The 25,922-nt window shown below is 40.0% G+C and overlaps 1 protein-coding gene across 4 annotated transcripts in view; it reads left to right on the top strand.

Annotated features, from left to right (window-relative positions):
• Positions 1-25,922, top strand: part of LOC139553673 (low density lipoprotein receptor adapter protein 1-B-like) — a 91,827-nt gene that overhangs the window by 21,484 nt on the left and 44,421 nt on the right. Inside the window, exon 1 of one of the 4 annotated variants that reach the window (XM_071366248.1) lies at positions 13,373-13,624. The exons of the other annotated variants lie outside the window; for them this stretch is intronic. The gene's annotated coding sequence lies outside the window, so the exon portion shown is untranslated. Of the gene's footprint in view, positions 1-13,372; positions 13,625-25,922 lie in introns of those variants that run through there. 4 annotated transcript variants of the gene reach the window in all.

Genomic DNA, 25,922 nt, shown 5'->3' with positions numbered 1-25,922 from the left:
AAAGAGCATGATTGAATTTACAAGTTCTGATAAGCGTTGTATTTGAAATGATTTTCCACGACATATTTGGCGAGCTTGCCAGGAGCTGATAGGGACTGGGACGTTCTTGGCTGATGATAGTTTCTTTGGACAATCTGGCAAACAAGGGTGGCCGCCCAACTAGACGGTAAGCAAGTTCTTACAATAGTTGAAATGTTTGTGTAAGATTGCTTCAGAGATACTGTCTCAGCGAGAGGAGCGCCACGTAAGTCTCTCTTTAAAATTTCCTAAAATGAAACCAGTAAATACAAAAGAACTTTTAAATTCAATGAATTTGCATGTATGTGTAATTTGGGGAATTGTATTAAATATAAATGTATGCGCATGTATAGAGACTGAGTGAATAGGTGCTGTGAACTTTGCTTGTGTTAGATGTAGAGTGGGCATGCATGCGCTCGTTCAGATCAGACCGTTCGAATGTGTAGCTTAAATGATGCGGTTGTTTGCGCATCTGGCTGAGATGGTTGGCTATAATGTGGGACAGCCCATACGGTCAAAACAGAAAATGTAGGTAGAAAATCCTGTGATACCTCTTCAATAAAATTAGTAGAAGGAATGCTTGGACAGGTTACTTATGAATAACGGCTCTAGAGATAACAGAGAACTGCATAAATAAGTAGTTAGGAAGCCGCGATACCGCTCTTTAAAAAAGGAACATTTTTAAAAAGGTCTGCTTGGGTGGGATATTCACGTCGCGGCAGAAGGGTCTGTTGGTGAATGTTTAGTAGTTAAATAAATATTTCATGGTTAACGCTTTGAAAGAAGGACTGAACGGGTGAAATATTTAGAAGGCAGGAAGAACGTTAGCCCGATTGTGCGGCGTTCAACTGCAAAAGTAGCTTATACGGTCAAAGCATAAATCAGTAGGTTGTAGGAAAACGTTGGCCCGATTGTGCGGCGTTCAACTGCAAAAGTAACTTATACGGTCAAAACATAAATCAGTAGTTAAATAAATATTTCATGGTTACCGCCCCAGAACGGGGGACTGAACGGATGAATATTTAGAAGGCAGGAAGAACGTTAGCCCGATTGTGCGGCGTTCAAATGCAAAAGAAATCCTGCGAATAAAAAAAACCGCTCTGTCTAGCTAACAGGGTTTTGTAATTCAGTAGGTCACGCCACAATACTACTCTAATAATAGAAGAAAAGATCAGTATTGGGGGGGTGAATAGGATATGAAGACAAGCTGATCCGATTAGACAGTAGTCTCGTCATATTGTAGAAATCTTAGCAGTCTAGGCTTATGTAGGTGGAAGTGAATTAAGTCAATAAAGACAGACTAAGTTGTTTTGAGGTAAAAACAAAGGGATTGAATGAACAGGTGAAAAATAAAACGGATGAATGAGAATGTTGTAAGAAATGAGTGGATCTGTGTAAAAATAGAAGATTAGGAAGGAAAGACAAGTTGTGTGTGTGTAGGCAGAACGTCCAGAAGAGGGAGCTCGCAGCCTTCCTGTGAATAGAGTAGAACGTTGAGGAAGGGTGCTGTTAACTGCTATTAGGCAGAGGGAACGAAATTAAGAAACATCGAAGTAAAATAAGTTGTAATCAAGGATAAAAACACAGATGTGATAAAATGGTAAGAGACCGCAGTAAGAATAACAAAAAGGTGTCAAAACAAATAATAAATAAAAATACTTAAAAAGGCGTTAACCGAATAGTATAAATACGGATAGAAAAGTGTGAAACAAAACAGAAAGTAGGAGCGCCAATAAATTGAAATTATACTATAAAGTTAAAAATGAATCTAGGTTGGTTAAGATAAATAGTGGAATCCAGGACACATTAAGAATTCGCGTACGGTGAAACAAAGAAAGAGGAAAAAACAGGCCGTCAGACACTCTGTGGTCACAGAAATTACGGTCTAGGAATAGTCTGAAGGGCAGAGAGGGGTATAAAAATACTGAGGTTTGACTCACTAGTAAATTGACCATAGGATCAAACAATAAGAATATAGAGAAGAGGTAAGAAAGTATAGACAAAATAAATAAATAAAGGTAAAAGTAAGACGTTAGATAGAGATCTTAACGGAGCGGGCAGTGGACCTGTGTGGTTCAGTTGGTAGAGCATGGCGCTTGCAACGCCAGGGTTGAGGGTTCCATTCCCACGGGGGGACCAGGATGAATATGTATGAACTTTCCAATTTATAAGTCGCTCTGGATAAGAGAGTCTGCTAAATGACTTAAATGTAAGGTAAATGTAATCTTAAAAATAGATTAGAACTGTAATAACAAACCAAACGAATAAAATGAATAAATAATTATATCTGTAAAGGGAAAAACACAGTGATATTTGAAGTACTGTACTAGAATAAGACATTAAGTCTTCTGTAGTATTCAGAAAAATGTCTGTACTATATAGAGTAGGCTTTGATAAGAGAAATTAAGTGATGTGACAAATGAATTATTAATTGGAAAGGAGATTAGCTCTACCTCGGAAAAATAGTAAATAAGAGGTGTATAATACATGGGAGTATTTAGGAAAATAAATAAATAAATAGTGGCATGAAAACAAAAGGATTGTTTCACCATAGCATTGAGGGATTTTTTAAAAGAAAGCCATGGATTCACTAAAAGACGCGCACATTAGTTCTACCGACTTCGGATTGAATATGAAAAAACTGGATAATGGGGGACGCCATTACCCGGTAACATTCTATCATCAGCAAATACATTACTATAAAAGACAAATGTGGTTCCACTCGTCCTCGCAGACGTGCGGGTGATTAGTAGAACTATTGACAATATCTAAAAACAAATAAGAAAATAGCTCCCTGTTTTGAATATGGTTATAGCGAATATGGGGAAAATTAGTGTAAGGTGACACTAGAACTTAGTGCGGTAGCAGGAAATGCCGATATACGAGAGTTTATTTCCTTGTCAAAATAACAAACAACTAATCGGTTTGAGGTTAGTGTGAATGGAATTTTTACTTGGCGGTGTATTGTCTCTGAGCGAACAATGAGTGGTTCATAGAGATTACAGTTTATATGTGGTCAAGAAGAAGTATTAGATCACGTTTGACTTGACATATAGTAGAGTACAGATGGAATTTTAATTGTTAGACATTCTATACCGTCATTCTCTGAAAAATGTTAAGACGTTTATGGAATAAAAACTATTTGCAGATTAAAAGCTGACGTTGTGAAATTAACGATATGTATACTTTCTTTTCCAGGAAAAAAAAAAGGGTTTAATCTTCTCTGGTCAAAATATCATTGGAGTCTGCACTACTGTGGAAAGCAGTTAATTAAAGTCAGACGCTTTAAAAATAAAAATATCTGGATAAGGCTAATAAATAGAGTTCTGGATAAGTGAGTCCAGTCCCTGTGTGCTATTGGCTATGGTTTACTAGTAAGTACACCATGTACTGGGAATGAATATACATTAGTAGATTTATTGGAAGGGCTTTTTCCACTTCAGTTTCAATTTGGGTATGCAGAATGATGGAATTATTTTTTGAAAAATGTATTTAAGTTGTTCCTAAAGAAAGGGGAGTGGAAACATTTTAATGGTGTCAAAATGCCCTGATTCCTAAGAATTTCCTGTGAAAGACTGATCACCTTTTACTAGAAATTGTTGGAACAGGTGGGATTTAATTTTTAAATGATTAAAAGACACAAGACTCTATTCAAAATGTATAATTACTTTGAAAATCTATTATGTCCCTGAGAAAATTATGAAGAGTTGTACCCTTAAATTGAATAAGTTATTCAGAATAGGTTTATTTTTGTTTTTTTGATATAACATGTGTTCATAGGTAAAATTATCAGTTCCTTGGGGTTATGGTCTTTGGGTAAATACACAAATGTGCTTTGTTCATTCTGCATATAAAAAGTGATGTAAGTTACTCCAAAGGGTTTATTGGAGTGTGGGTTTCTGTGTGGGTTTTGTTGATAAATACATCATCTGTAATTCATCTGAGAGATCACCAGTAGAATAAGGGAGTTATCATTAAAGGTGACGACAGAATGCTTTAAGGCATGGGAGAGAATATCACCACAAGTGGGTGTGGAGCTCAATCCCACCCTGACCGACTGAATAGTGAGGGACAACCGTGTCTGATGACCTGTGAACTGTATCTAAAAATAGACATGCTGAAATGATATGGGCCAGGGAGAATAATGACTTAAAGGAATTGGGGTACTGACCTTTTATTACCAGGCCACTCATGAGAGAAAAACTGAGACAAAAGGGCTATTGGGAAAATAGATAATACTGGTAATAAAAGTGTTTAGTATAAATGTTAATTATTAAAGGGATGATGTGTATTGAATAGATGAGGTCAAATTTGAGTTAAAGGTAACACTAAGGACTGTTATCCTGAATATTGGATTGGGAAAAGTATTTAAAAAAGAACTGTTTAGTTATTTGGATATAGAACTGTTTAACGTTAATAGGCCTAGGGAAGCTCTGGAAACTAATCCTGAGACAAGGTGGTTGACAAAACTTACAGAATTTTAGATTAAAGGTTTTTTGTTTCTTTCGTTTTATAATGTCATTGGAATTGGAATGATAAAATGTAATGTTTAATTGAATAAAAAGGTAGTCTGTTGTGCGAAGATACCCATGAATGAAGAAGAAAGAGACCAATAATAACATGGGCATAGAATGAAACAGATGGACGTTTTCTCCAGGTTTAATTACATTACAAGTAGTGGTAATATTGCAAATGTGCAATTATTATAATTTTTTTTTCTTTTTTTCTCGTTTGGTCAATTTATTTTTGTTTTGAGGAACATAAGGTTGTGTATATGTTCCTGAGGAGGGACTGATACTGATATAAATGATATATAAATTGACTTAAGGATGTTTTAAGTATGTATCAAACAATGGCTGTTATGGGTTAGGGGACTCATAAATGAAGGTAATGGTAGTGAAGGGGTGTTATTTCTAGAAACTATGTATAAAAATAGAGATAATTCACAGAAAAGGAAAGACAGCTGGCTGTGTAAAATATAGGGACAATTCTAAAAGTAAAATAGAACAATTCACATATCTAAAGATATGGTAAAAAGAATAAGTGGTGGCATTTTGAACATTAGAGCAAAAGTTTAAGAAACTTATGACATAGTTTTGTTAGGATTGGATATTAATCCAACTGGAAAACGCTTGAATGATTATATGTTATTTTACAGCAGTTGCTGTAGGGACAATCATTTGACTATCATTATGAATATTTCTGTGGCAGGAGGCCAGGTATTTGAGGCAGAATGGTTACATAGGGCTGTTATTAAAAATTAAGATTTAGTGATCTTGCTATAAGAAGGAAGTCTGTTGTCAGGGAATAACCCAGGTGTTAGTGTGTATGTCCTCAGGAAAAAACAGCCAGAAATGGAAGGGCTTGGGCTGCATTCTGGAGATTGAGTGTACATCAAGATACACCAGGCTGGTGGTATACTTCTTACAACACTGCAGTGGTAAAATTCTTCATGTCTCTCTTTGGTGGGTGCATAAGTCTCACGAGAAGTGAGGTCCAGCTGAATAATGGGTGAGCTTGAAAACACCATGACAGAGGACGTGGAATCAGAGAGAGAGAGAGAGAGAGATTAGATTCCACTATAGACATACTGGGTTGAGTTTGGGGGTTACTTGTTTCATTTTTTAATACATCATGTGAAAAAGAATAGATGATAGGATATTATACTCTAAACAAACATGTTAAAGGGATTGATATGAAAGCATAAACAGTGTTGAATTAATTCAAGAAGAGATAATGTTAATTGTAGGTTATGCACATGATTATCAGTTAAAATGGAGCAGATGGGAAACTAAGTAAAAATTGACATGATTTGGGAACACCTCTCAGAACCTGGGGCCGAAAGGGGAAGACTGGGTGGAAGCATGAGGAAGCTTTTTAGGGCTTTTATTTTTGTGGAGTCCAGCAGAAAAGTATCCTGGAGGCATAGAGTCAGGTAAAGAGAGAGTGGGAATTGTCATGGTCTCAGATTTCAGTTTGCATGAATATATTTATGCATAACACATAACATTGTCAATGCTGTTATGTTTTGTCTGTTGTTTTCCAAGTCTTATGTCTAGGAAAACAGAAGGAGAGGGGTTCGCCAGCTTCAGCTGGAATGTCTGTTTGTTGTGTGATGAGTGATGGAAATAAGAGGATGTATGGTGCAATCATAGAACAGAGGCCATAAGTCTCTAAGTCTGAATGCCTCACAGAAAGAAGGCAGAAACCTGAACCAGGACGAGAGGTTCCACGTCTGATGATCCAAGGGGACCAGAAGGACCTCTCCCAGTGATACCAGGAGATCTAGTCCACGTTCAAGTGTTCCGGAGGAAGTGGGATCAACCGAGGAGAGAAGGACCCTAGGAGGTGGCCAAAGCAACAAGAACGGCCGTCCAAGTGAAAGGAAGCCAGAGGTGGTACCATCTGAACCACTGCACCTGAGTCCCAACAGAAAGAAGGACACAACCACATAGAGATGAGGACACAGAGGATGCTGATTCACCAGGAGGGAGCCCGGAGGGAGCAGGAGCAGCGGAAACGATTGAGACGCCAGGGAGGAGCCAAGAAAACAGCAAATCAAGTGAAAGCCAAAATACGACAAGTGCACAGACTAATGCACCCAGAAGAGGAGGAGAGGCCTCACAAGGCACAGAATGAGAACATCTTTTCCCTAAAAATTGAAACCTTCCAGATGGAAGTTAAGTCTGGCCTGAGGAGGGAGCCTCAGGTGAAGAAAGAGGAGGAAAAGTCCTGCAAGCTGAAGAAAATGGGGATTTCCCCACAATTGACTTTTAAACTTTTGAATGGTCTCCTTTACAGACAATTGAAGTTAGAACAACAAAAGAATAATGACATTGACATAACAGAAGTAACAGTGAATGCTAGTATAGAAACAACAGACTAATGCACAATCAAGATGTATGGTGGAAGCAGGAAGAGAAGAAAGGAATCAGCCGAACAATCCAAAAAGACTGACAAGGTTAGAATCTCTGTTCCACCTCAATTTATAACAGAAGCAGGAGAACTGAAGTCTATCTCAATCATAAGGATCAAACCCTTACTGGAGATGGCCCTCTGTGAATGGACACATCACCAAACAAAGGGACAAGTCGTTTGGGACCCGAAAGGATGTGACCTGACATTAATCAAAGAGAAAGACGAGAGGGTGCTCATCATGAATCAGATTGAACCAGTTGAAGGTGAAGAATTAATAGTTGAAATAACAAGAACAACAGTGACCGAAGGGAGTAGCACCATGGTCATTAAGATTGATCCTACCCCTGCACCTGAACAGGAAGAACCTGTGACAACAACAAGGGTGGCGGCTGCTGTGATGACCACAGTAGCTACCACTAAGATGACATCGACCTCCCTTACCAAGCAGACCACTGTACCCACAAAGCAACCTGAGACATCAGAGTCAGGAGAGTTTTTTACTGACATTTGGAACTTTCTGATAAAAGTTAATGATCTACCTCAAGATAAGAACATTGTAAAAGCGACAGAATTAGATATATCAGAATCAGAACCACTCAAGGACACCACACGAGAAGAAGTAGTGAAGAACGAGTGGTACGAATGGGCTAAGTATATGGCAAACAAACACAGAATGGACAATTGTATTTTGTGTAGAAAATCACCTTTGTCTGATTTCTTTTAATAGTCTCTGAACTGTCATCATTTAAAAACTGTGTAAGTTGGAAAAATGACCATTATACCAATAGAAAGTATTCTATTCCCTTGTGTGACATAGAATATAGGATTGCTCTGGGTAAGCACTAGGGGTAAAACTATGTTGAATAAGACCATGTTGGGAGACAATGATTGTGATGCCTATAACATTAGAACTGAATTAACTGTACCTCAATTAGACAGAGGTACCGTGGTTAAAGGAAAATATGAATGTTTTTACAGCCATGACACCGAAGGAATTGATGTAGGAAACTACTGTAGAATGTGATACTATTTGGGTGCTAGAGACTACAGGAGTACGTAGAAATAATGATAAAGGGTTGATAATGAATAGATAAGGGTTGTGTGGTAAAATAACTCAGGTTGCATCATCTCTTACTATGTTGAAAAATCAAGACAGAGGTATTGCTGATTGTTCTTTCCACACATCCAGAAACTAACTGTTGAATGTATTGCATAATGAATGGATTGGTCTTTGTGCCTTAGTTAGAACAATTCAACAGGTTACCATTATTAAATCACCCCATGATGACTATGTTAATCCTAGGGTTAAAAGGGCGTATGAGAAAGACCCTGAGGTATACCTTGATACAATTGGACAGCCTAGAGGTGTACCTCGAGAGTTCAAGGCAAGAGATGAAGTTAAATCAGGATTTGGAATCTATATTTTTGTGGATAACACCAAATAAAAACTTAGAGTGGATTAATTATATATATTATAACCAACAGAGATTCATTAACTATACTGACTCGGCTCTAACAGCATTGGGGAAACAGGTACAGGCTACCAGTAAAATGACTTGGCAAAATAGACAGGTTAAGGCAAATGCTGGGTTTGACCCTCATGTTTGGGATTGGTTGGATCTAGCATTAGGAAAGTGGGGAGCTATGTTTGCTAGGATGGCTATTATGCTGGGAGGAGGGTTATTGGCTCTGGGTATTGTATTTTGTTGTGTTTTACCCTTGGTAAAATCACTTGTGGTCCAGACAACAGTTAAACAGATGTCTGTAAGGAGAGTTGACCCTCCTGTGATAATTAGTCCTGTACCTGGGAGACCAGGTCAGTATACTGACAAAAATGGATAGCCCTGCAATGTGGTTGGTGGACCTCTAGACTGCCCGTTTGGTAATCCAAATTGTCTACATGGAGTGGTGCAGGGAGGTGGTTATGCTTGCCATGATTTTCGTAAGGATGGTCTACCTGTATATGCTCTATTCCCAAATTCAGATGAATGTCTACTTGTACATGTCCACAAACAGTGTCATTTGCGCCGTAAGTGCAAGTGGTGCAAAAAATTTAATGTGGAAGGCCATGACCATCAAGGAGACCCCGTGTTTTGCGTGAAATATCAAAGAGGAGATTGTAGTATCTGTAAGGATGAGGACTGTGCTCCTATGTAAGGATTTTAGTATATCTATTTTTGTTTAAGGCCTTGTGTTTTTGTATGTTTGGTTGAATTTTTAGATATGTATATCAATGAATATATCTGGTTTCCTTTAATTAATGCTAGTTATGCCTTCTAAAGAACTAGGTTAATTTCAAAAACATGTTAGGTAACAGAGGGTATTCCGGTTACAAGTGTCTATGGACCATGTCCTTAATCTTCTAAACAAAGGTTGGTATCATTGATATCACTTTATTAGAGAGGTGTCTTATTAGAGAGGTGTTTTGTAACTGCATGTAGGTCTTTGGTTTTCTCATATTCAATTTATTATTATATTCATTGTATTTTCTTTTATTTTTTATACCTAATTTGATCTTTTACTCTTATGACAATTGGAGATGTTTGGTCTAGTTAGGTTTTCTTTACTGTTTCTGATTGGATCTTTTACTCCTATTTCACATTGGAGATGTTTGGTCTAGTTGGTTTATCTGCTTCACTTTGTTTTTATTTTTTGTTTTTTCTTGTTTATCATAGGTATTCTCATTTACTATCCCAAAGTCTTGTTTGTATAATTTATGTGGCTATTTAGCCCCAGAGGAGGGATTTGTAGGAGTAAATGAGATGTATAGGACAGCACATAGATGTATAAAATGGCTGAACATTAAAGATAGACCACACTAATGAAAGGGAGAGAACACATGGTCTGCTGACCTGACACTTAGGATAAAGAGACACATGGTCTGCTGACCTGACACTAATGATAAAGAGATTCATAGTCAGCTGCTTCTACACAGAGGTTTATAGGACAGAATCTGCTGATTCCAATAAAGGCAAACAAAACAAAGAGTACATTGACACATTATGCTGACACACTAAAGATAGAGGGATCCATAGTCAGCTGCTTCTAAAAAGAAGGCCTATAGGGCTGAATCTGCTGATTCCAATGGGGGCAAAGTGCATTGACACATTGATGAAAGGAAGAGACACAGAATCTGCTGACACACTAGGATGGAGGGTCCGGCCACCATTGTAGTCTAGCTGAGAGCAGATGTGGGCGTTATTGGGCGTGAACAAGCGGGAAGCTTGAACTAGAGGATAGTGGTGGCGAATGACTTGAGAAGGGAGACTTCATTTGCATAAGGGATGGACATAGTGCTATGTGTGTATAAATATAGGAGCTAAGGCTCTGGGAAAGGGGGGGTGTTCCGAGGGGTGTGTTCCGCGGGGTGTGTTCCGCGGGGACATGCCAGTTGGCTGTACAGTTGTAATAAAGAGCATGTTTGAATTTACAAGTTCTGATAAGCGTTGTATTTGAAATGATTTTCCACGACAATCTGTAGATACCAACCATTAGTCTGTGTGATTAATGGGGGCTGAACCAGAGCAGTGTTTGTGAGACAAAGGCGGATCCCAAAGGGGCCTGGGGCCGGGTCTTATATTCAAAATTGTCTGTCGAGTCTGAATGATTTTAGTAGTTTGTAGCTCAAACCAATCTATGAAAAGCTGAGTCTCTCACGAACAAGCACATGTAATGTTTTGCTCTATGACGCTCACAAGCCACACGAGTCGTTAAAGTGTTCTTCTACATAGATCATAGGAAATGCCAGGACATAGTGTCTATAATACTGTATTAAGCTCACATAGTTGCTGTCACAAACTCCACACAGTTGTCACTGACCAGTTGTATATTCATTTCCCATTGAGCAAACCATTTTTGTGCTTACAGCAGACATTTTTTAAACTTATTTTTAGACGTTTTGTCAGTAAAACTCATGAATGCAACTGTTTGTCAAATAGTTTTGTGTTCTACTTGTAGCCCTGGTTGTCCTGAAAAGAAAATGTTAAAACACTTAATTGTGAGGCTAAGTTGGTGCGGATGCTGGTTACAGTAAATGGAAAGTGAGGGGGCTCATGGCTAGAGCTGGGAGAGGTGACGTTAACTAGAGAGGGAGGGGTTGTCCAGACTCTGATTATTTTAACTCTTGGTTTGACCACCAGACAACCAAAAGACAAAGAAAAGTTATGAGCTGAAGTTCACAGTATGCCAGTTGAAGGGAGGCCCGTAACAAGTGGCCCAACTGGTTTGTGACTATTATGATTCCTGTTGTAGCCAATCCAGTTTTCCTGTTTTTTGTTGTTGGTAATTATGAGTTTTAATCAATTAATAAACAAACAAAATTAATATCAGTAAAATCACTAACTAATTGGTAGGTCTACCTTTTTACTTGTTACTTCTGTGAACTTTCATTATCCTCATGAGGGAGTAACATTTGAAAATATCTGAAAGATATGTGGCTTTTTGGTAACGGAATTAAAAGGCAATGTTTCTTAAACTTACAGAAGGTAAACCATTTCTTCAAAACAAAATGTGTTGATACAGTATTTGTTGGCATGGGTCTTTACGTCAACATTGTTTTGATGTATTTCTGATACCTTTTTTAAGACTTTCTGGCAGATGTTTTCAAAGACCCCTTTTCTATCAGTTTATCCAAAAATAAAAGCCCGCACTTATGCCTCATACATTTTTCAACCATTTTCCTCCCCCCAAAAATATCAATGCCTTCATTTCCCCAAATTATAGACTTTTAGCTTTCATTTGGCACCCAATTTGATATGTTCCTATCAACTTCACATGTTAGTGCTCATGGATCCTTTTAGATGAAAATGCCCTTATTGTCTTTGAAGAGATTAGGCCTGTTTGAAGGGTGACTAATGTTTAGGTAAATGTCAGATCATTCTGTCAGCTTGTTATACCAGTATGGTTAAGCAAGTTTTGGGTTGTACAGTAGGCATTGTTTTAGATTTCAGAGCTCTAAAAACCAGTGCATTGTTGAATGGGGTCTGCTGCATAAATGCACGCCACATGAGGCTATTTACAGAAAGTTGAAGGCCAACAAATCCCATTTGAAGTATGATTTTATTGATGTGGCCTCCTGAATAAGCTGTCCCAGCCATGGAACTCTGGGACGTTATTTATCGTCGTTTCTCTGTGTCTCCTGAGGGATGACAAGGAATCTGAGAACGATGTGTGAAGGGCCATATGCATAATTACTCTAAAGTGAGCCTCTGGACTCACTGGACATTCTCATGGCTGGCCCTTAATGCTATTTCTGTTGTTTAACCTGTTAGGAGGGCCATAAAGGTAATCCAGAGATCTCTCAGGGCATTTTGTCAGGCAGGTTTGAGAAATCGTGCTACTGATGCTGCACATATTGCCTGTCCCACATATACACTGCATGTAATTCAGGTAAGAATGTTCCTGACAGTTTGAGTGAGTCTGCTATTGACCTCCTGTTGCTTTGCATAGCGGTAATATGTTGCTGCACTCATGTTCTGGTATTAGGATAGGATGTTCTATTTGTGCTGAGGCTGAAGCATTAATACCCCCTAGGCCTCATGACTAGGTCCTGGAGGTATTCATGGTTAGATCACTTGATCAGGAAAAACTCCTGGCCCTAACCATGACGACCTATGCCTGGACAGCCCCTGTGATGTCTACCGTATAATAGTCTATTTAACCAGCGGCAAGTTCATTCTTTCAGCACATGTAAACAGCACAGGCCCTAGCTGACTACTGGTTTAATCCCGAACTGACAGGACAGTTCTCCTCCTTTGATCAGTTCTGCACAGAAGCACCTGTCTCACTGTTGACTTACAGGCCTGCGATAAGATTCTTATCTGATCTGTAAATCCCTTCAGTCAGCTGGATTTTTTTTGGACACACACCAAATCAAACGCTGATAACTACTCTGGGTTATGCAGTTTCTCCTGTACCAGCTGTACGCCTGTGACTGCTGCTGTTGCCATAATGATTTTATTTGGCTGACATTAATTTCTGAAAGCATATTGATCAAACCTGATGTAATTAAATGAATGAATTCATAAATAAATGCGCACACAAATAGATAAATACATCAATAAATGCACATATAAATAGATTCATAATTAAATGCACGCATCAATAAATAAATAAATAAATGAATGAATGTACACAAATATATAAATAATGAATCCCACTTTCATTTAATTTATTTCTGAAGTTCTTCCTCCAAAATGATGAGGGGGTATCTAACCCACCATTGGTCAATGCCACGGCGCGTTGCTCGATTTGCCTATGCTGCGTTCAGTATGAAACAATGGTGTTCAAAGTTTAAAGGCCATGTTTCACATTAGCATCCCCCAAACAATAATGTGTAGTGCATATAGCTATGTATCAATATATGTCACTTTTTGGGGGGAAATAGGAGGTAAAATCTATATGTTGCTGTGCCGCATGCGCACAATAAAAACACACAAAAATAACAGATGCAACATTGTGCTTGCTTGATGTAGAAACAGGTGAACAGTTTTGAAACACGGAGCCATTGACTGCCTGCCTGCACCAGGTGGCTGTGTTTGAGTGGGTTGCTTATGACAATAAGGCACCGGACTACAGTCATATAGTTTTGAACCGAGAAGAAGAAGACTGGAGTAGGCAAGGATTTGACCGGGATGGGCGAGAGGACTGTCCATTTGACCAGACAAGTATGGTAGGCTAACGTTACAGAGTGAGTATCAAGCTAGCTAGCTTGGCTACAACTGATAGTCGGAGGCTAGATGGCTTTGTTTTACAGCCAGACTCTCAGTTTTACAATTAGATAGCTAGCTAGATAATGAACTAAACTGCAATTATCATAAACCATTATCTATGCTGAAAAAATATATAAACCCAACATGCTACAATTCAAATGATTTTACTGAGTTACAGCTCATATATGGAAATCTGTCAATTGACATATTATGTCCTAATCTATGGATTTCACTGGGGAGCCAGGCCCAGCCAATCAGAATAAGTTTTTCCCCACAAAAGGGGTTTACTACAGACAGAAATACTCCTCAGTTTCATCAGCTGTCCGTGTGGCTGGTCTCAGCTCTGGTAACATTCCTGCTGTCAGCATGCCAATTGCATGCGCCCTCAATTTGAGACATCTGTGGCATTGTGTTGTGTGACACAACTGCACATTTTAGAGTGGCCTTTTATTGTCCCAGCACAAGGTGCACCTGTGTAATAATTGTGCTGTTTTAATCAGCTTCTTGATATACCACACCGGTCAGGTGGTTGGATTAACTTGACAAAGGAGAAATTCTCACTAACAGGAATGTAAACAAATTTGTGCACACAATTTGAGCGAAATAAAGTTTTTGTGCTTATGGAACATTTCTGGGGTCTTTTATTTCAGCTCTTGAGACATGGAACTATAACTACATGTTGCAAACATTTTTTTTGTTCAGTATATTTTACATTTTAGTCTTAGTCACATTTTAGTAATTTCATCCTTCGTTAGTTTTAGTTATCAGTCGACTAAAAACGTTTAGTTTTAGTCACAGCCATTTTAGTCCCATAGTTAATGCATTTTTTCCCCCTAATAAATAATGAATATTTAGGTTACCTCCTCATCATCATGTGCACATTCAGATAGCCTTGTCCAGTATAGGCCTACTATCCCCTCGTATACATTAGCTGGCAACATTGATATTGAGGCAGATTGTAACCAATGCCAGCCATAATTAGCCATATAGGCTATATAAAGCCTTGGCTTCTGGTCAAACATTTTACAGCTGATTTTCTCCCCATCATAACAGTCAAGGGGGTATATAACAGTGGTCCAAATAACAGGACCTCCACATCCGGCTTCTTCACCTTTTGGGTTGGATGAAACTGGGTTTGCACAGCCAAAGAATTTCTGTACAAACTATCAGAAAATGACTCCAGGAAGCTCATCTGCGTGCTCGCTGTTCTCTCCAGGGTCTTGACCTGATTGTAGTTCGGCGTCGTAACCGACTTTAGTGGGCAAATGTTCCCCTTCGATGGCCACTGGCATGCTGGAGAAGTGTGCTCTTCACGGAAGAATTGCGGTTTCAACTGTACCTGGGCAGATGGCAGTGTGGGCGAGTGGTTTGCTGATGTCATTGTTGTGAACAGTGCCCCATGGTGGCGGTGGGGTTATGGTATGGGCTAGAGGTCGACCGATTATGATTTTTCAACACCGATTATTGGGGGACCAAAAAAGTCGATACCGATTAATCGGCCGATTTGTTATTTTATTTTTATTTGTAATAATGACAATTACAACAATACTGAATGAACACTTATTTTAACTTAATATAATACATCAATAAAATCAATTTAGCCTCAAATAAATAATGAAACCTGTTCAATTTGGTTTAAATAATGCAAAAACAAAGTGTTGGAGAAGAAAGTAAATGAGCAATATGTGCCATGTAAGAGAGCTAACGTTTAAGTTCCTTGCTCAGAACATGAGCACATATGAAAGCTGGTGGTTCCTTTTAACATGAGTCTTCAATATTCCCAGGTAAGAAGTTTTAGGTTGTAGTTATTATAGGAATTATAGGACTATTTCTCTCTATACCATTTGTATTTCATATACCTTTGACTATTGGATGTTCTTATAGGCACTTTAGTATTGTCAGTGTAACAGTATAGCTTCCATCCCTCTCCTCGCTCCTACCTGGGCTCGAACCAGGAATACATCGACAACAGCCACCCTCGAAGCAGCGTTACCCATGCAGAGCAAGGGGAATAACTACTCCAAGTCTCAGAGCGAGTGACGTTTGAAACGCTATTAGCGCGCACCCCGCTAACTAGCTAGTCATTTCACATCGGTTACACCAGCCTAATCTCGGGAGTTGATAGGCTTGAAGCACAGCGAAGAGCTTCTAGCAAAACGCAGGAAAGTGCTGTTTGAATGAATGCTTATGAGCCTGCTGCTGCCTACCACCGCTCAGTCAGACTGCTCCATCAAATCATAGACTTAGTTATAACATAATAACACACAGAAATACGAGCCTTAGGTTATTAATATGGTCGAATCCGCAAACTATCATCTCGAAAACAAAACGTTTATTCTTTCAGTGAAATACGGAACCGTTCTGTATTTTATGTAACGGGTGGCACCCATAAGTCTAAATATTCCTGTTACATTGCACAACCTTCAATGTTATGTCATAATTACGTAAAATTCTGGCAAATTAGGCGGCCCAAACTGTTGCATATACACTGACTCTGCGTGCAATGAACGCAAGAGAAGTGACACAATTTCACCTGGTTAATATTGCCTGCTAACCTGGATTTATTTTAGCTAAATATGCAGGTTTAAAAATATATATACTTCTGTGTATTGATTTAAGAAAGGCATTGATGTTTATGGTTAGGTACACGTTGGAGCAACGACAGTCCTTTTTCGCGAATGCGCACTGCATCGATTATATGCAATGCAGGACATGCTAGATAAACTAGTAATATCATCAACCATGTGTAGTTATAACTAGTGATTATGATTGATTGATTGTTTTTTATAAGATAAGTTTAATGCTAGCTAGCAACTTACCTTGGCTTCTTACTGCATTCGCGTAACAGGCGGGCTCCTCGTGAGGCAGGTGGTTAGAGCATTGGACTAGTTTAACCGTAAGGTTGCAAGATTGAATCCCTGAGCTGATAAGGTAAAAATCTGTCGTTCTGCCCCTGAACAAGGCAGTTAACCCACCGTTCCTAGGCCGTCATTGAAAATAAGAATGTGTTCTTAACTGACTTGCCTAGTTAAATAAAGGTGTACATTTGTTTTGTTTTTTAAATCGGCATCCAAAATTACCGATTTCCGATTGTTTTGAAATCGGCCCTAATTAATCGGCCATTCCGATTAATCGGTCGACCTCTAGTCTCAACCCCGCCCTGTGCAACTGGGTCCTGGACTTTCTAACGGGCCGTCCCCAGGTGGTGAGGGTAGGTAACAACATCTCCACCCCGCTGATCCTTAACACTGGGGCCCCACAAATGTGCGTTCTCAGCCCTCTCCTGTACTCCCTGTTCACCCATGACTGCGTGGCCATGCACGACTCCAACTCAATCATCAAGTTTGCAGACGACAACAGTGGTAGGCTTGATTACCAACAACTACGAGATAGCCTACAGGGAGGAGGTGAGGGCCCTCGGAGTGTGGTGTCAGGAAAATAACCTCTCACTACATGTCAACAAAACAAAGGAGATGATCGTGGACTTCAGGAAACAGCAGAGGGAGCAGCCCCCTATCCACATCGACGGGACAGTGGTGGAGAAGATGGAAAGTTTTAAGGTCCTCGGCGTACACATCACGGACAAACTGAAATGGTCCACCCACACAGACAGCGTGGTGAAGAAGGCGCAGCAGCGCCTCTTCAACCTCAGGAGGCTGAAGTAATTTGGCTTGTCACCAAAAACACTCACAAACTTTTACAGATGCACAATCGAGAGCATCCTGTCGGGCTGTATCACCGTCTGGTACGGCAACTGCTCCGCCCACAACCGTAAGGCTCTCCAGAGGGTAGTGAGGTCTGCACAATGCATCACCGGGGGCAAACTACCTGCCCTCCAGGACACCTACACCACCCTATGTCACAGGAAGGCCAAAAAGATCATCAAGGACAACAACCACCCGAGCCCCTGCCTGTTCACCCCGCTATCATCCAGAAGGCGAGGTCAGTACAGGTGCATCAAAGCGGGGACCGAGAGACTGAAAAACAGCTTCTATCTCAAGGCCATCAGACTGTTAAACAGCCATCAGTAACATTGAGTGGCTGCTGCCAACATACTGACTCAACTCTAGCCACTTTAATAATGGATAATTAAATAAATAATTTATGTAATAAATGTAACACTAGCCACTTTAAACAATGCCACTTTATATAATGTTTACATACCCTACATTACTCCTCTCATATGTATATACTGTACTCTATAGCATCTACTGCATCTTGCCTATGCCGTTCGGCCATCACTCATTCATATATTTTTATGTACATATTCTTATTCATTCCTTTACACTTGTGTGTATAAGGTAGTTGTTGTGAAATTGTTAGGTTAGATTGCTTGTTAGATATTACTGCATGGTCGGAACTAGAAGCACAAGCATTTCGCTACACTCGCATTAACAACTGCTAACCATGTGTATGTGACAAATAACATTTTATTTGATTTTGATATGTTATATTTTTGTTCAGTGTAAATAAATATATAAATTAATAAATAATAAATAATAAATAAGAAAATACAGATATGTATAGAATGTATTAATTTTAGTAATTATTTTTGTATTTCTTTGCTCATTTATTTAATTGTGTGGATTTATTTAATTCTAATTAAGGCAGGTCTGGTCCTCCATAGAAGTGCACTGTCCACTGTTTTTAATTGCTTGGACAGACTTGGCGGATGTTCCAGCTGTAAAGTAAACACTTGACATGTACTGTAGAGTACGTTGGTCCATGTTTATGTGTGAAAGTGTATAATATTGCTCTAAGCCTCTGACGTAATGTAAACATCTCAACTCTCCCCTCAGTAGCTGAGTTGAAGGCAGCAGCAATAGTGTGTACTACTGTGTACCAGGCAGAAGAAGTCAGTCACAGTGGCACACCTCCTTACTCTCCAGTCTCCACTGGCCTCCTCAACCTTTCCATACTGTCCCCCAGCCTGTCTCACAAAGCCTCCTTTCAGTCCACCGCCTCCACAGCAGCCACTTCTCTGTCTCTGTGAGGAGCTGGAGTTGGTGCCAGGCGCTGCTCTGCACAGAGGCTAGTAGGCACAACACAAGACAGGGTTGAGTGGGTTTAAATGCATAATGTGACATACAGGAGTTCTTACTCACTACTGTGCCAAGCATACTGTATGTGAAGTAAATCATGTATCTCCTGTGGTTTAAATCACTCTTTTTACCTGTGAAAACAAGTGAAGCGAATCTCCTCTCACCATGAGTGAATCTCTCCTGCTCCCCAGAGCTCTCTCCAGGTCTGAGTCTGCAGGTTCCTCAATGAGCACTAAGTGCCCTGATTGGAATCAGATGACTCTTCACTAGGAGGTGAGGGGAGATGGATAGGTCAGATGAGCCCTTAAATCAGAATCTGCTCCGTCTGACAGCAGTACACTGGAGTTCAGCATAGTGATTGGTGGACATGGAGGTATATCTCTAGAATTGTTGTAACGGACCATGAGATCAATACACATCTCAGTCCTGTTTGTTTTTAGGCTGTGTATTTCCAGACTGAGTTCTGTCCCCAAACAGCACAGTTCAGTCTCTCACTCTCTGACGCGAAGGCTGTTCTCCCTGGATCACCTCTTGTTTGTGTTTGAAAGTGTCCACATGTTGGCAAACACATGTGCACACACTCACAAAGATAGTCACTGTCAGACCTGGTGGGTAGGTTGTGTGTGTGTGTATGTCCGTCCCAGATTCCCCACTGTGTTTACTGCACTCACAGATCAATGGGGCTCACACATACACAGGGTGGCTAGTTGTGTGTTAACTCTGTCCCTGGTTAAACAGCCTCACTGCTGACTGGGCCACTGCCATCTTCAATATGCACATCCCAGGGCAAGCCATGAAATTGACTCCCCACCAGCCGACAATTGAAGTTCTGTGTGTGGCTATATGACCGAGAGAGAGTTTGCATGCATATGAGTGCAAGTATTAGAGGACCGTTGAAAATGAATCCCTACTCTTTTTGTATGTGGTGGGAGTACAGTAGGTCATATGCAGGTGGGCAGAGAGGAGCGTTGGGCCTGCTCTAGTCTAAACAATGCCTCTTTGACAGGCCTGCATTCTGCTGGGGATCAGAGTGCTTAGTTACTTCATGGACCAGGAGCTATTTGCAGGCTCATTCATTTAGACAGGCTTCAGCCAGGCAAGCAGCATTCAGCTCTGCTCAACACAAACCCATGCAGGGAGCGCTCAACTGTCGGAAACTTTTTCAGGCTCTACAAAGGCAAAACTGTTGATACAGCAGGCTTGACTTTCTGGAGCTGCGGGGCTTGTTAATTGACCTGATAGTCTTGTTTGTGTTTGTATGTAACCTGGAGCAGCACAGTAGAGTAGAACAGCAGAGTAGAGCAGCAGACCCCTTCCCTCCCACTGGCTCAGGCACAAGTCATTCAGCCTGCTAGTGGAAGGAGGAAGGCCCAAGGTTGGGGAGCAGTGGTGTAGTGGAGAGTAACACCGTTTTTACCACCTTTTTTAATTTGCCCAACTGTTTACTCACCTTTTGCAGAAAATGCATTAAGTATAGGAAGCATGACCTTTTTCAGCGTGACCGGCAATCAGAGTTTACCCACCTATAATTTTTTTTACCACTAAATTTTAAAAATATTTATTTTTATTTTTTATTTAGCTAGGCAAGTCAGTTAAGAACAAATTCTTATTTACTATGACGGCCTACCCCGGCCAAACATCACAGTTTGGGAGTGACATTTGAATCTGATTACAAAAACAATGGTTACCAGCAACAATATTGTAATCAGATACTTTTTGAACAACTAGATTTCTTCTTGGATTACTTTTGAATTCAGAATGGATGTTTGTGGAAAAATTACATTGATACTTCTGTTTTCTCAATGACATTCAATTCAGAATTGAAAAGTTTTTAAGTTTGTTCCACCTCAGCGAGTCTGACCGCAAGTCGGAGACCACTATGATGACACAGCAAATGCGTTTGATGGATCCTTTTTTTCTTCTAATGACTCTTAAGGGGAAAGTAATCATAAAGTAACTGAATGTAATCAGATGACATTACTGAGCTTGTGTAATCCAAAAGTTACATTACTGATGACAATTTTGCACAGGTAACTAGTAATTGTAATGGATTACATTTACAAAGTAACCTACCCAACCCTGGGAAGGCCTCTGATGGCAGGTTGTTGTGTAACTGACTGACTTAGTAACTGATTTCTTAATAGTTTTCGTTTCTCATGTCCATGTGGCTTTACAGTGACTTGATTTGGGCTGCCGTTGCGATGATACTAGAGAGGGAGTACTTGAGAGACAGTAAGTGCCTTGTATCTGCCCATGTGTAAGGTGAGTGGGTTAGCCTACGTCAGCTAGCACTTTGCTCCACTCACTGAAGACCTGGCAACCTGATCTGCCTTGTCACCACATAGCCTACATGGTGTTGTGTAAAATAGATGGATCTCTGAGAGGGACGGGTTTGTTTGTGTCTTTCCTTTTGTTGATGCTATTAAGGGACCATCAGCATTCCCTTGTCAACTAGTGAATAGCCTGTCTTGAGATTCTTAACGCCATGGCTAGAAACCATAAACCATAAACACCCTAGGCTGTCACATTGTGGAAATGCACAGCCATGATTTGTGTTTTCTTAGGCAATCATTGAATGCCTATCTCCTTCAGTCGCTCTGAGCCTCACTATCGCTGTCTGCTCGGGCTGCATTCTCTGAGAGTTGCTGCCTGTTTCCACAGTGATTAAAGACTGTTGCATGTCCCACATATCTGAATAACGTGTAATGGCCTGTCAGACTGGCTGTGTGATGTCTCCTTCTGGTTGAGAGTGTGTGTGCACCTCTTTTTTTCGTCTTGCTCTGTTTGACTGTCTCATTTGTTCTCTCTCTCCTTGTCTGTCTTTCCCTCACTCTCTTTCACCCTCCCACTCCCCCTCTTGTCTTTAGTTCCAGGGCAGAGGGTATCCTATACTTAGATGAGAGGGCTGGATTCCTGTCCTCATTATCTGCGGTAACTGCGGTTGTTAATGGTGGAGACATCAGTGATCTGATGTGACCCTTTGTCTCCCCACCTCTTAATCTCCAGCCTCATTTCCTCTTTGCACAGCACCCTGCAGTATCTGCTTACCCTCTGCCTCCTCTGTCTCTCCTCTCCATGGTGTCAGGCCTGCAGTTCCTTTGATTCGAATCCCCCTGATCAGAAATGTTGGCATCTCCACTGCTCGTTGCATCAGGAGAGGTTGATAGTCTGTCCCATACTAAATAAAATATTTTTTTAAATTTTTCATGAGTTAATATAATTGAGGCTTTATGTTCTTAACCTTTCTGAACCACCCATCCCGGTACCGGGATAATTGTCATCAGCAACGCTGAATAGCATAGCGCCACAGTCAAATAATATTACAAACAATATTTATAATCATGCAATTACAAGTGAATTATACCAAAACACAGCTTAGCTTGTTGTTAATCCACCTATGGTGTCAGATTTTGAAAATATATTTTACAGTGAAAGAAATCCAAGCTTTTGTGAGTGTAGTTTTCAATGCTACATCAGCTAACCCCAAATTAGCATAGTCACGAAAGTGTGAAAAACAATAAAATTCATCGCTTACCTTAGATAATCTTCAGACGTTTCCACTCAGGAGACTCCCAGTTACACAACAAATCTTCTTTTTGTTCGATAAATATTACTTTTATCACAAAAAAACGCCATTTGGGTTGTGCGTCATGATGAAAAAAACGACAGCCTCATTCCGGTCCTGAAAGGAAGACGGAAATTTCCAAACCTATCAGATTAAAATATATTACAAAAAATATTTATAATCATGCAATCACAAGTGAAATATACCAAAACACAGCTTAGCTTGTTGTTAATCCACCTATCGTGTCAGATTTTGAAAATATATTTTACAGCGAAAGAAATCCAAGCTTTTGTGAGTGTAGCTTTCTATGCTATAACAGTTCAATATAACAGTGATAGGTTTAGGCTACTACATGATACAACATTTCCCCTATACCCATCATGAGTTGCTACAACCTAGCCTATGAATGTAAGTTTACAACATAGGTACACACAGGTCGAGAGCCAGACGGTGACATTCAATACCGCCTTGCGGCAAGAGTGTGCCTGCATCTGGGTGTTATCATTAGTCCAACAGTTGCAAACAAGAGTTTCTATTGGACAAATTCAGGTATGTTTGTTCCGTTGCTTCCGTTTTAAGAAACATTTTTTTTCAACAGAATCGGCAGAATAAATACATCCCTGATCATGCGTAAACAGAGTTCACTCTCATAACAGCCGCGTTGTATTCCTTCTCTTCCCTTCACTTGTGGACTTCAATGCACAACACATCAGCTGTATGTGACCAGGCGAAAAAATCTTTCCAAGCCAAACCTCAACAAACAGCCTACATCGTTGTCACCATATTAACTAAAGTAACGTCATAGTCAACATAGCTAATAGAACTAACGCGTTAGTAAACCTGTTATAATCATGCAGTAACCTTAGTGTACCGTCAGTAAGCAGTTACACCGGCGGGCCACGGTGGCAATAAATGAGTAATACCAAAAACTTACCTTGACTTGAAAGAGTTCCAGTGTTGTGTTGGAAAGTCATAGCCAGCTAGCTAACACAGCATCCCTCTGTTTTGAGCATGGCATTTCAGTAGGCTACACTAGCTAGCTGTATTTGCTAGCTAAGTAAATGAAACTGAAAGTGAAAAATAACCTCTCTCTTGCTTGTCCTTCATTTTGGAAGAAATTAATTTATAAACTGTTCAACTATTGTCTTTCTGAGTCAACTACTCACCACATGCTAAGCACTGCAGTGCTAGCTAGCTGTAGCTTATGCTTTCAGTAATAGATTCATTCTCTGATCCTTTGATTGGGTGGACAACATGTCAGTTAATGCTGCAAGAGCTCTGATAGGATGGAGGACATCCTCCGGAAGTTGTCATAATTACTGTGTAAGCTTATGGAAGGGGGTGAGAACCATGAGCATCCTAGGCTTTGTATTGACGTCAATGTAACCATAGGAGGACGGAAACTAGCTGTCCTCCGGCTACACCATGGTGCTACCTTAAATAGTGCTGTTGAGGCTACTGTATACCTTCTTTGCAAAATAGTGTGTTTTAATTAGTTATTTGGTGACGTGATTATATTTAGTATAGTTTTATCAAAAAATTCACTGAGGAGGATTATCCTCCTCTGAGGAGCCTCCACTGATTCAGACCCCTTGACTTCTTCCACGTTTTGTTACGTTACAGCCTTATTCTAAAACGGATTGATGAGGGAATAAAACAAATACATCTACACACAATACCCCGTAAAGAGAAAGCAAAAACAGGTTTTTATAAATGTTTGCAAATGTATATATTTTTTACTGAAATGTCACATTTTGTTTAGTATTCAGACCCTTTACTGTGCGGGGCTGCCTTAATCGACAACCACATCATCGGCGCACGGGAACAGTGCCTTGCTCAGGGGCAGAACGATAGATTTTTAACTTGTCAGCTCGGGGATTCGATCCAGCAACCTTTCGGTTACAGGCCCAACGCTACTGCCCGCCAGGCTACCTGCCGCCCTTGGGGACCTTTAATGCTGCAGAAATGTTAATGCTCCAGATCTGTGCCTCAACACAATCCTGTCTCAGAGCTCTTCCTTTGACCTCTTGGCTTGGTTTTTGCTATGACATGCACTGTCTACTGTGGGACCTTCGATAGACAGGTGTGTGCCTTTCCAAATCATGTCCAATCAATTGAATTTATCACAGGTGGACTCCAGTGAAGTTGTAGAAACATCTCAATGGAAACAGGATGCACCTGAGCTCAATTTTGAGTCTCATAGCAAAGGGTCTGAATATGTATGTAAATAAGGTATTTTTTATTGATTTTTGTATATAAATTTGCACCCCCCGCTTTGTCATTATGGGGTGTTGTGTTTAAATGTAGGATTTATTTAATTTATTCAATTTTAGAATAAGGCTGTAACATAACAATGTGGAAAAAGTCAAGGGGTCTGAATACTTCCCGAATGCACTGTATGAGTAAGGTTATGGTCCTCTCAACTCCTCTCTCATTGGTCTGTTCAACAACAGAGGGAACGGCCAACGTGTGTTCAGAAGCACTGCATTTGAGGTCTCTGGGTAGCAGCTGACATTAGTAGCGATGTGTGGACATCTGAATGACCCACAGTTTCACCAGCTCTCCGGGTGGCTGGTCTCAGACAATCCCAAGAAAACGGATGTGGAGGTCCTGGACTGGTGTGGTTATACGTGGTCTGCGGTTGTGAGGCCCGGTTGGATGTACTGCCACATTTTCTAAAATGACATTGGAAGCAGCTTATGGTAGAGAAATGACCATTCAATTCTCTGGCAACAGCTCTGGTGGACATTCCTGCAGTCAGCATGCCAATTGCACACTCCCTGAACTTGAGACATCTGTGGTGTTGTGTGATTAAAAATGTACATTTTAGAATGGCCTTTTATTGTCACCAGCACAAGGTGCACCTGTGTAATGATCATGCTGTTTAATCAGCTTCTTGATATGCCACACCTGTCAGGTGGATAGATTATCTTGGAAATGCTCACTAACAGGGATGTAAACAAATTTGTGCACAAAATTTGAGAGAAGTAAGCTTTTGTGTGTATGGAACATTTCTGGGATCTTTTATTTAATCTCATGAAACGCGTTGAATTTTTTTGTTCAGTATATTTTAAGTTTAGTTTTAGTCTTAAAATATCTTTCAGTCTTAGTCACATTTTAGTCATTTTCTCCTTCGTCGGTTTGTTATTATCAGTCGACTAAAAAACCTTTAGTTTTAGTCACAGCCATTTTAGTCACATAGTTAATGCATTTTTTCTAATAAATAATGAATATTTAGGTTACCTCCTCACCATCATGTGCACATTCAGATTGTCCTTGTCCAGTATAGGCCTACTATCCCCTTGTATACATTAGCTGGCAACATTGATATTGAGGCAGATTGTAACAAATGCCAGCCATAATTAACCATATAGACTATAACGCCATGGCTACTGTTTAAACATTTTACAGCTCAAATTTTCTCCCCATCATAACTGTCAAGGGGTTCAATAATATCAGTGGCTTCCTTGAAAAGGGGAGGATTTGAGCTTTACAAAAATGCCAGAAGTATTACTGTACTCCTAATATTCAACAAATAGCATTTATTTTTCCCATATAAAAAGCAGCCACAACTCGCATTTGCGGACCACGTTGCCAGAGCAGCAACACAGCTGAATGAATAACAGTGTACATGGGAAAATAGAGATTCTGACGTGATCAAAGAAAAAA

Source organism: Salvelinus alpinus, chromosome 25, assembly GCF_045679555.1.
Source record: "Salvelinus alpinus chromosome 25, SLU_Salpinus.1, whole genome shotgun sequence".
NCBI lineage: Eukaryota > Metazoa > Chordata > Actinopteri > Salmoniformes > Salmonidae > Salvelinus > Salvelinus alpinus.
The sequence above is the reverse complement of the archived record's forward strand: the minus strand, read 5'-3'. Positions and strand labels throughout refer to the sequence as shown.